This window comes from Panthera onca, chromosome B2 (assembly GCF_046562875.1).
Source record: "Panthera onca isolate mPanOnc1 chromosome B2, mPanOnc1 haplotype 2, whole genome shotgun sequence".
NCBI classification, from domain to species: domain Eukaryota; kingdom Metazoa; phylum Chordata; class Mammalia; order Carnivora; family Felidae; genus Panthera; species Panthera onca.
The window spans coordinates 2,361,666-2,373,755 of record NC_138343.1 but is presented as its reverse complement, the minus strand read 5'-3'; positions in this window follow the sequence as shown (position 1 = coordinate 2,373,755).

The following is a 12,090-nucleotide window of genomic DNA, read 5'->3' as shown; positions in this document are numbered from 1 at the left end:
TTTGCACTGATTGAAAGGCATTAAACAGGAGGCAAGTCCTCATGAGATCATTGATATTCCAGTCACAGTTACAAAGCTGTTATCAAGTACCTAACTAAAGTTGGCAACGACCTAAATTTGTTACCTAATCACAGGATTTATCTATTTGAGCTCCCAAAGGTATTACTGTTGTTGGCAAACATGTGGACAATAAAGTCCCTGAAAATCACAGTAAAAAATATGAAATCAACATTCAATTGCATCATTAAGAACTTCCAGATGGCTCAGATCAACACGGAAACATACATGGGGAGTGCAGAATGGAGCACCTCCCCCCAGGCCTGCCTTCGTAGAGTAGGCAGGAGGGATGTAACCACATTGTTGTGCATGAAAAACAGTAGAGAATAAAATTACTGTATAATAAAGGTTTTTAAATCATAACTGCAATGAGAGGTTAAAGAGAAAAGATATTGATGAGGGTGTAAGAGGTCAGGTAAAGTTCAAGACAAGCCACACTTGGTCTGGGTCCTAGTTGCAAAGAAATAGAAATCAATTTTATTTTTACATAGAAACAATGAGAATATGCCAAATCCATTAAGGAAGCCTTGTAGGTAAGAAGGAGCATGGTGTGTGTGAGTGAGTAAATGTACTGAATAAACTAATCTGAATGGGTGAAGTGTCCACATGAGGGATTGTGAGGAATGAGGGATCGGTTGTTATTTCTTACCCTAATGTTTTTTATATTTAGTCACATTTTGTAATTGTATCATATGAATTCCCTATAACCTATCTTTATCCCTTGTGTGAAAAGCAGCATTTATATCATCCTTCTGAAATCTGTATAAACCTTCATGATGGTCTGCAGAGAATTACCTGGAAGACTATTAACCATTTTTAAACTTAAAGTCTGTGCTGTTATTTAGAGGTGTCTATGGGAGAAGCAACCACACCAGCAATTCAGAGCATATGCCTCTGTGATCTTTGATTTGGAACTCATAGCTTATGTAACAGATTGTTTTCTGTGTCCGTGTTATCACCTAGAGCCCATATGCCATATGTCCCATATATTAAGTCATACTATCCAAAACATCTCTTTAAAGTTGGTAAGAAAAATAAATAAAATGCTTAATCATTTTTTCTTTTTTATGTTTATTTTTGAGAGAGAGATAGAGTACAAGGGAGGGAAGGGGCAGAGAGAGAGGGAGACACAGAATCCAAAGCAGGCTCCAGTCTCCGAGCTGTCACCACAGAGCCTGATGCAGGGCTTGAACCCATGAACTGCAAGATCTTGACCTGAGCCAGCTGCACACTTAACCAACTGACTCACCTAGGAGCCTGCACTTCAATTGTTTCAAATCATAACTGTAACGTTTGTTGCAGTTCAAACATTTATTGAAATGTTGCAAGGACCACAAAGTATCAGAGACACCACTACAAGCATGAAACCTACAGATAACACAATGACTCTAAACCCATATCTTTCAACAATAACACTGAATGTAAATGGACTAAATGCTCCAACCAAAAGACATAGGGTATCAGAATGGATAAAAAAACAAGACGCATGTATTTGCTGTCTATAAGAGACTCATTTTAGACCTGAGGACACCTTCAGATTGAAAGTGAGGGGATGGAGAACTATCTCATGCTACTGAAAGTCAAAAGAAAGCTGGAGTAGCCATACTTATATCAGAAAATTAGATTTGAAACTAACAAGAGATGAAGAAAGGCATTATATCATAATTATGGGGTCTATCCATCAAGAAAAGTCAACAATTATAAATGCTTATGCCCCCAATTTGCATGCACCCAAATATACAAATCAATTAATCACAAACATAAGCAATCTTATTTATAAGAATATGGTAATTGCAGGTGACTTTAATACTTCACTTAGCGAAATGGACAGATCATCTAAGCATAAAATCAATAAAGAAACAAAGGCCCTGAATGTTATACTGGACCAGATGGACTTGACAGATATATTCAGAACTTTTCATCCAAAAACAGCAGAATACACATTATTCTCGAGTGCACATGTAATATTCTCCAAGATAGATCACGTACTGGGTCACAAAACAGCCCTCAATAAATATAAAAGAATTGAGATCATACCATGCATATTTTCAGAACACAACGCTATGAAACTTGAAATCAACCACAAGAAAAAAATTGGAAAACATGCAAATGCATGGAGGTTAAAGAACATCCTACTAAAGAATACATGGGTCAACTAGACAGTTAAAGAAGAAATTTTAAAATATATGGAAGCAGAGGAATGAATTTTATTGCCAGATAATAGAAAAGATTTGAGTAAATAGAAGCCCCAACATACTCTTTCTTCCTTAGTAAAGTTGGTAGATAAAAATGAGAAGTGAAGGGGGAGCCAAGATGGTGGAACAGCATGGAAGTTTTTTTGCATGTCTCGCATCCATGAAGTACAGCCAGACCCACACTAAACCATCCTGCACACCTAGAAAACTGACTTGAGGATTAACATAACAATCTGCACAACCTGAACCACAGAATCAGCAGGTACATGGCGCGGAGAGGTGAACTTGGGGAGCGAGAAGCCGCAGCAGGCAGGGAGCTCGTTTTGCGGGCAGAGAGAGGATGGAGACGGGACATGGAGGGGGGGGCACGGGGGAGAATATGGGAAGGCACCTGGAGAGAAAGTGGAAAATTGGAAACAGCCGCAGGGTCTAAACTAAAAAGGGAGAAAGGAAAAGGAAAGGGTTTAAATTCCATCAAGACTTAATAAACAGGGTGGGGCACAGAGTGTGAAACTCCGCGGCTAGATACCTGGCGGTGCTCTGGTGGGAAGGAAGAATCCCCAGGAACAGAATGGGGTCCAGGAGGTTCTTGGGCCACACGGGGAAAAGTGGTTCCACTGCTGGAAGGACATTTGGTAGAGAATGTTGAGGCCACCTGGCCCCAGCAGACCCTGGAAGGTGGCCACATTCGCTGGTGCTGGGGCAAGGTCGTTAAGGGTGAAGCCTGGTGCCAGATGTGTGCTGTGATTTTCCATAGTCCCTGAAACGCTGCTGCTATACTATCTCGGGAACTTTCTCTGTGGCGGGCTGGCACCTGGCCACAGTCTCAGGGCACCGGCAGCAGCAGGGTCCAGCGGGCGTTCCTGGGTGCAGCCGACATTCGGCCACTGCTCATTCAGCCATTGCTCGATGAGACCCTCCAGCAGAGGGGCTGAACGGGTCAAAGCCGCAGTCCTTCGGAAGTAAGGGGCCGAGGAAAACAGCCACATCTGAGACAAAACTCAGGAGAGAGGTACTGCCTGGGGCCTGTTTACGTAGAGTGAAAAAGCAGGGAGTGGACGAGGGCTGAAGACGGAGGACGGGTGCGCGATTGCTGATCCGGGAGAACAGACCAGGTAGGTGAGTGATGCCATTTTCACCGCTACCGCGCAGGCGTATACGCACCTACAAGCACCATAGCAATCCACCCCAGTAGGCTAACAGCGCCATCTAGGGGAGAGTGGAGCTGTTACACTGAGCCCCGCCCAACTGAGCCAACTTCGCTCTTCAAGAACACAAACCTCACCACCGGCTTAATTTATGGACTATAAAGACCTACATGGACTGACTTATAGAGCAAAACGAAGCAATTTCAGTCCTACCTCAATCTGTTAGCATGTTTATCTACTCAATTTTCTTTTTTTTCTTTTTCTCTTTTACAATTCTTTTCTTTTTCTTGAATAGAGAGAAAAAATTCATTTTTATTAAAAATATTATTTTATTTCCATTACTATATTTTTTACTTTTGTGTAAATTTTTTCAAATTCTACTTTACTTCCATCATTTTATTTTAGTCTACTTCTGTGTATTCACCTTTTCAAATTTTCAAGCAATTTCCTTTTTTTCTTTTTCTTTTTTCTCTTTTTCATTTCTTTTCTTTTTCTTGAATGCAGAAAGAGAAAAACTTCATTTCTACTTTCAATCTCTATTAAATATTTTTATTTAATTTTTATTACCATATTTTTTGCTTTTATGTAAATTTTTTCAAATTGTATTTTACTTCCATCACTTTATTTTAGTCTACTACAGTGTATTCACTTTTTCAAATTTTCAAATGATTTCTATTTTTTTCTTTTCTTTTTTCTTTTTTTATCTTTTTTCCATTTTTCATTTCTTTTCTTTTTTCTTAAATACAGGAAAAGAAAAAATTCGTATTTATTTTTAATTTTTATTAAAAATATATTTCTTTAATTTTTTCCCTCTAAATTCTTTACTTTTGTATATATTTTTTCAAATTCTATTTTACCCCCATCATCTCATTTTAGTCTACTTCAGTGTATTCATTTTTTCAAATTCTCAAATGATTTCCTTTTTATGTCTTCCCCCCCCCCTTTATTTTCTCTAATCTCTCAAACCACTTTCAACACCCAGATGAAAACACACCCAGGATCTACCATCATCTATTCGATTTGTGTGCGTGTTTTAATTTTTAATTTTAACACTTTTTTAATTTTCTTTTCTTATTTCAATTTTTCTATCTCATTAATTCCTTTTCTCCCTTCAAAATGACAAAACGAAATAATTCACCCCAAAAGCAAGAGCACAAAGAAACTACAGCCAGGGATTTAGCCAACACAGATACAAGCAAGATGTCTGAACCAGAATTTAGAATCACGATAATAAGAATACTAGCTGGAGTTGAAAATAGATTAGAATCTCTTTCTGCAGAGATAAAAGAAGTAAAAAATAGCAGGAATGAAATTTAAAATGCTATAACTGATCTGCAATCACAGATGGATGCAGCGGTGGCAAGGACGGACGAGGCAAACCAGAGAATCAGAGATATAGAGGACAAACTTATAGAGAATAATGAAGCAGAAAAAAAGAGGGAGATTAAGGCAAAAGAGGACAATTTTAGAATTAGAAAAAAATATAAAATAAATTAAAAAATAAAAATAAAAACAAATAAATAAATAATAAAGAATTAGAGAAATCGGTGACTCATTAAAAAGGAACAGCAGAATCATAGGGGTCCCAGAAGAGGAAGAGACAGAAACAGGGGTAGAAGGGTTATGTGAGCAAATCATAACATAAAACTTTCCTAACCTGGGGAAAGACACAGGCATCAAAATCCAGGAAGCACAGAGGACTCCCATCAGATTCAACAAAAACCAATCATCAACAAGGTATATCATAGTCAAATTCACAAAACACTCAGGCAAGGAGAGAATCATGAAAGCAGCAAGGGGAAAAAAGTCCCTAACTTACAAGGGAAGACAGATCAAGTTTGCAGCAGACCTATCTACAGATACTTGGCAGGCCAGAAAGGAATGGCCGGATATATTCAGTGTGCTGCATCAGAAAAATATGCAGCCAAGAATTCTTTATCCAGCAAGGCTGTCATTCAAAGTAAAAGGAGAGATAAAAAGTTTCCCAGACAAATAAAAATTAAAGAAGTTTGTGACCACTAAACCAGCCCTGCAAGAAATTTTAAGGGAGACTCCCTGAGGGGAGAAAAGACAGAAAAAAAAAAGCAACAAAGACTAGAAAAGACCAGAGAACACCCCGAGAAACTCAAACTCTACAGGCAACATAATGGCAATAAATTTATATCTTTCGGTACTCACTCTAAACGTCAATGGACTAAGCTCTCCAATCAAAAGACATAGGGTAACAGAATGGATAAGAAAACAAGATCCATTGATATCTGTTTACAAGAGACAGATTTTGAACCTAAAGACACCTTCAGATTGAAAGTTAAGGGGGTGGAGAACCATCTATCATGCTAATGGTCACCAACAGAAAGCCGGAGTAGCCATACTTTTATAGCAGACAACCTAGATTTTAAAATAAAGACTGTAACAAGAGATCAAGAAGGGCATTATATCATAAAGGGTCTGTCCACCAAGAAGATCTAACAATTGTAAACATTTATGGTCCAAACGTGATAGCACCCAAATATAAATCAATTAATCACACACACAAAGAAACTCATTGATAATAATACCATAATAGTAAGGGACTTCACCCACAATTACAGCAAAGCACATATCATCTAAACAGAAAATCAACAAGGAAACAATGGCTTTGAATGACACACTGGACCAGATAGACTTAACAGATATACTCAGAACATTTCATCCTAAAGTAGTAGAATACACATTCTTCTCCAGTGCACATGGAACGTTCTCCAGAATAGATCACATACCAGGACACAAATCAGCCCTTAACAAGTACAAAAAGATCGAGATCATACCGTGCATATTTTCAGACCACAACACTATGAAACTTGAAATCAACCACAAGAAAAAAAAATGGAAAGATAATAAATACTTCCAGACTAAAAAACATCCTACCAAATAATGAATGGGCTAACCAAGAAGTTAAAGAGGAAATTAAAAAGTACGTGGAAGCCAATGAAAATGATAAAACCACAGCCCAAAACCTCTGGGATGCAGCAAAGGTGGTCATAAGAAGGAAGTATATAGCAATCCAGGCCTTCCTAAGAAGGAAGGTCTCAGATACACAACCTAACCATACACCTTAAAGAGATGGAAAAAAACAGCAAATAAAATCCAAAACCAGCAGAAGGCAGAAAATAATAAAGATTAGAGCAGAAATTAATGCTACCGAACCCAAAAAAAAAAAAAAAAAAAAGAACAGATCAATGAAACCAAGAGCTGATTCTTTGAAAGAATTAACAAAATTGATAAACCATTAGCCAGTTTGATCAAAAAGAAAAAGGAAAAAGGAAAGAACCCAAATAAATAAAATCAAGAATGAAAGAAGAGAGATCACAACCAACACAGCAGAAATAAAAACAGATAAGAGAATATTGTGAGAAATTATACGCTGATAAAGTGGGCAATCTGGAAGACATGGACAAATTCTTAGAAACATAAACTACCAAAACTGAAATAGGAAGAAATAGAAAATTTGAACAGACCCATAACCAGCAAAGAAATTGAATTAGTAATAAAAAATCTCCCCAAAAATAAGAGCCCAGTGCCAGATCGCTTTCCAGGGGAATTCTACCAAATGTTTAAAAAGTTAACACCAATTCTTTTGAAGCTGTTCAAAAAATAGAAATGGAATTAAAACTTCCAAACTCATTCTATAAGGCAAGGATTACCTTGATCCCAAAACCAGACGAACCCCATTAAGAAGGGGAACTACAGACCAATTTCCCTGATGAACATGGATGCAAAAATCCTCAACAAGATACTAGCCAACAAGATCCAACAATACATTAAAAGAATTATTCACCATGACCAAGTGAGATTTACACCTGGGATGCAGAGCTGGTTCAATATCCACAAATCAATCAATGTGATACATCACATCAATAAAAGAAAGGACAAGAACCACATGATCCTCTCAATAGATGCAGAGAAAGCATTTGACAAAATACAGCATTGTTTTTTTTATAAAAACCCTCAAGAAAGTAGGGACAGAAGGATCATACCTTGAGATCAAAAAAGCCATATATGAAAGACCCAACGCTAATACAATCCTCAGTGGGGAAAAACTGAGAGGGAAGGAACATGACAGGTATGTCCACTCTCGCCACTGTTATTCAACATAGTATTGGAAGGCTTAGTTAGCCTCAACAGACAACACAAAGGAATAAAAGGCATCCAAATCGGCCAGGAGGAAGTCAAACTTTCACTCTTCACAGATGACATGACACTGTATATGGAAACCCAAGAGATTCCACCAAAAAACTTCTAGAACTGATCCATGAATTCAGCAAAGTCACAGGATATAAAATCAATGCAGGGAAAGTGGTTGCATTCCTATGCACCAATAATGAAGCAACAGAAAGAGAAATCAAGGAATTGATCCCATTTACAATTGCACCAAAACCATAAAATACCTAGGAATAAACCTAACCAAAGAGGTGAATAATCTATATGCTTAAAATTATAGAAAGCTTATGAAAGAAATTGAAGAAGACACCAAAAAATGGAAAAATATTCCATCCTCCTGGATTCGAAGAAGAAACACTGTTAAAATGTCAATACTACACAAAGCAATCTACATATTCAATGCAATCTCTATCAAAATAGTACCAGCATTCTTCACAGAGCCAGGACAAACGATCCTAAAATTTGTATGGAACCAGAAAAGACCCCCAAAGAGCCAAAGCAATCTTAAAAAAGAAAACCAAAGCTGGAGGCATCACAATACCAGACTTCAAGAAGTATTACAAAGCTGTAATCATTGAGACAGTATGGTACTGGCACAAGAACAGACACTCAGATCAGTGGAACAGAATAAAGAACCCAGAAATCGACCCACAAACATATGGCCAACTAATCTTTGACAAAGCAGGAAAGACTATCCAATGGAATAAAGACAGTCTCTTCAGCAAGTGGTGCTGGGAAAACTGGACAGCGACATGCAGAAGAATGAACCTGGACCACTTTCTTACACCATACACAAAAATAAACTCAAAATGGAGGAAATACCTCAATGGAAGATGGGAAGCCATCAAAATCCTCGAGGAGAAAGCAGGCAAAAACCTCTTTGATCTTACCCACAGAAAATTCTTACTCAACACGTCTCCGGAGGCAAGGGAAACAAAAGCAAAAAGGAACTACTGGGACCTCATCAAAATAAAAAGCTTCTGCACAGCGAAGGAAACAATCAGCAAAACTAAAAGGCAACCGACAGAATGGGAGAAGATATTTGCAAATGACATACCAGATAAAGTTTTAGTATACTAAATCTATGAAGAACTCATCAAACTCAACACCCAAAGAACAAATAATCCAGTGAAGAAAAGGGCAAAAGACATTAATACACACTTCTCCAAAGAAGACATCCGGTGGCTAACAGACACATGAAAAAATGCTCAACATCACTCATCATCAGAGAAATACAAATCAAAACCACAATGAGATACCACCTCACACCTGTCAGAATGGCTAACTTTAACAACTCAGGCAACAACAGATGTTGGCGAGGATGTGGAGAAAGAATATCTTTTGCACTGTTGATCAGATTGCAAACTGGTGCAGCCACTCTGGAAAACAGTATAGAGGTTACTCAAAATACTAAAAAAAGAACTACCCTAAGACCCAGCAATTGCACTACCAGGTATTTATCCAAGGGATACAGGTGTGTTGTTCAAAGGGGCACATGCACCCCAATGTTCACAGCAGCACTATCAACAATAGCCAAAGTATGGAAAAAGCCTAAATGTCCATCAGTGGATGAATGGATAAAGAAGTGGCAAATATATACTATGAAGCATTACTTGGCAATCAAAAAGAATGAAATCTTGCCATGTGCAACTTCATGGATGGAACTGAAGGGTATGATGCCAAGCAAAATTAGTAAGAGAAAGACAAATATCATATGATTTCACTCATATGAGGAATTTAAGATACAAAACAAATGAACATAAGGGAAGGGAAGCAAATTTAATATAAAAACAGGGAGGGGACAAAACATGAGATTCAAATAGAATGAAAACAGGGTTGATGGAGGGGTTATGGAAGGGGTGCGGGGTTACTGGGTAAGGGGCATTAAGGAACCTACTCCTGAAATCATTTTTGCACTATATGCTAACTAACTTGGATGTAAATTTAAAAATAAATTAATTAAAATAAAATTTAAATTTAAAAATTAAAAAAGGGAGTCACTCCACAGTAGTTCATTGTATGGACTGTCTCTTACCAGTCCCTTACTGATGGACTTTTGGGTTGTTTCCATTTTTTGTCATAAATGCTCCAATGAATTATCTTATACATGCAATATGTTTAAAATGTTCAAATATATCTGCAGGAATTTCCCCCAAATGTAATTGCTGGGTCAATGGACAAATTGAATATATATTATCAAATAGCACTCCACAAAACTGTACCAATTTATTCATAGTAATCACTGTCATGGCCTTTTCCATAGGAACTCTCACTAATGATGGTTGTTAATTTGAAATATGGGGGAAAGATTGCTGATAATTGTCCTTCCTATGATTTAGCTGTTTCTGAATAAGGACATTTCATAGTCCTTGACTTTTCCAAACTTGAATCTTTGTTACAGTTTCTATGAGAATCTTCCTGATATCACTGACATGGGATTTTATTTATTCATAGAGTTCCTGTTTAAGTAATGATGAACAATCCCCAGGCTTAAAATTTGAGATGGCAATGGAAAATATAAACCTCAAATGTCTTGAGAGAAATAAAATTGCTTTATGAAAAAAGGAATATTAAAACAAAGAGCACATTTTTTATTTAACTTTTTTATTTCAGAATAGTTTTAGAGTTACAGAAGAATTACAAAGACTTCCTGTATATCAGATTCCCTTATTACTAGCATCTTACAGAGTATGGTACATTTGTTGTAGTTGATGAATCAATGCTAACACATTATTATTAAATAAAGTCTATACTTGACTCAGGGTCCCTGAGTTTTTGTATAACATTTTGTATTGTTTCAGGACCCCATCCAGGATACCACATTAGGCTCTTCAGGTTCCTCTTGGTTGTGACAGTTTCTCAGACTTTCCTTGTTTTTACAGTTTTGAGGAGTACTACGCAGGTGTTTTGTAGAATGTCCATCTACTGGGATTTATATCATGTGGAGTTTTTTTTTCATGATTAGAATGGAGCTATGGTGTTTTGGAACGAAGACCACAGAGGTAAAGTGCCATCCTTACCACATTGTTTCAAGGGCATATAGTATCAACATGACATATCACGGTTGATATTAACTTTGATCAGATGGCTTAAGTAGTGTTTGTCAAGTTTCTCCACTGTCAAGGTACTCTTCCTCCTTTTTCCTACTGTGCTTGTGGGCAGGAAGTCTTTACACACAACCACATTTAAAGAGAGCAGAGTATCTGCATAAATTAATTATTCTTCACAAGACATTTGCTTATCTTCTGCCATTTGTTTATTTATCCAATCATTTGTTTGTATCAGTATGTGCTCATGGATATTTATCTTTTGGCTTATAATCCAAAACCACTTAGCTTTTTGCTCAAATTATGCAGGTTTTGCCATTGGAAGTTCACTTGGCTCCTGAGTAACTTTGATGTAACTCATCATTTTGGTTTTAACTGTTTGTTTTGTGTTTGTTTTTGAACTACTTATTTCTGAAACCATAAGATGCTCTGGACTCATCTATTTCCTCTCAGCCCTAGAATAAGCCATTTATCAATTGCAGAATCATGTTAGAAAACAAGATCTGGGCACAAGGTGTGCTGGTTGCTACTGAACTGTAATTGCTTCTAGGCCATCTCATCTGACAGAGCAAGAAAATATGTGTATACTAACCTCTGCATATATACTTACTTATCTATCTCTATTACCATGTGTATCTATGTTAAGATAATCATAACTTTATATTGACTCTACCTTTTTATCCTGGCCTGTCACCTCCTACTCCAACAGTGAGATACCTACTTCCCACCGTCTGCCATCCATTTATTTAATCATTCAAATCTACCATACATATGTAATGGTTTCAGAACTGTTAAGCCAGACTCCCACGAGAAACAACTTTATCAACTAGAGTACTGTTAAGTACAGTTCCTTTTGTATTTATCATTACAGACTCTACTAATTTCCAATGTTGTTTACATCAGTATCTTTCAGCTGTATCCCTACAGGGAAGTTGTTCTATGCATTTATAACATGGTTAGGTAGTTTGTCACTTTCTGCATTCCATCTTGGGATCCTTCAACCTCCTAAAAAGTGTTTTTAATTTGCATACATCGAGGTTCTTTTTTTTTTTTTTTTTTGATCTTCTAATGTTCAGTGGGGTTTGAGAAAGTGTCATGTATTCACCAGTACAGTAGCATACAGAATAATTTTACTGCCATAAAAAATCCCCTGTGCTTCACTTCCTTAGCCTTCCTTGACCCCAGAACCCTAGCAACTACTGATCTGCTTACTATCTTTGTTCTGTCTTTTCCAGAGTGTCATATAAATGGAATTATACAGTTTGTATCCTTTTTAGAATGGCTTCTTTAACTTAGCAATATGTATTTGATTCATCCATGTTTTCATGTGGTTTGATAGTTCATTATTGCTGAATAATATTTCAGTGTATGGGTGTATCACAATTTGTTAATTTATTTACCTACTGAAGGACACCTGGGTTGCTTACACTTTTTGGCAATTAA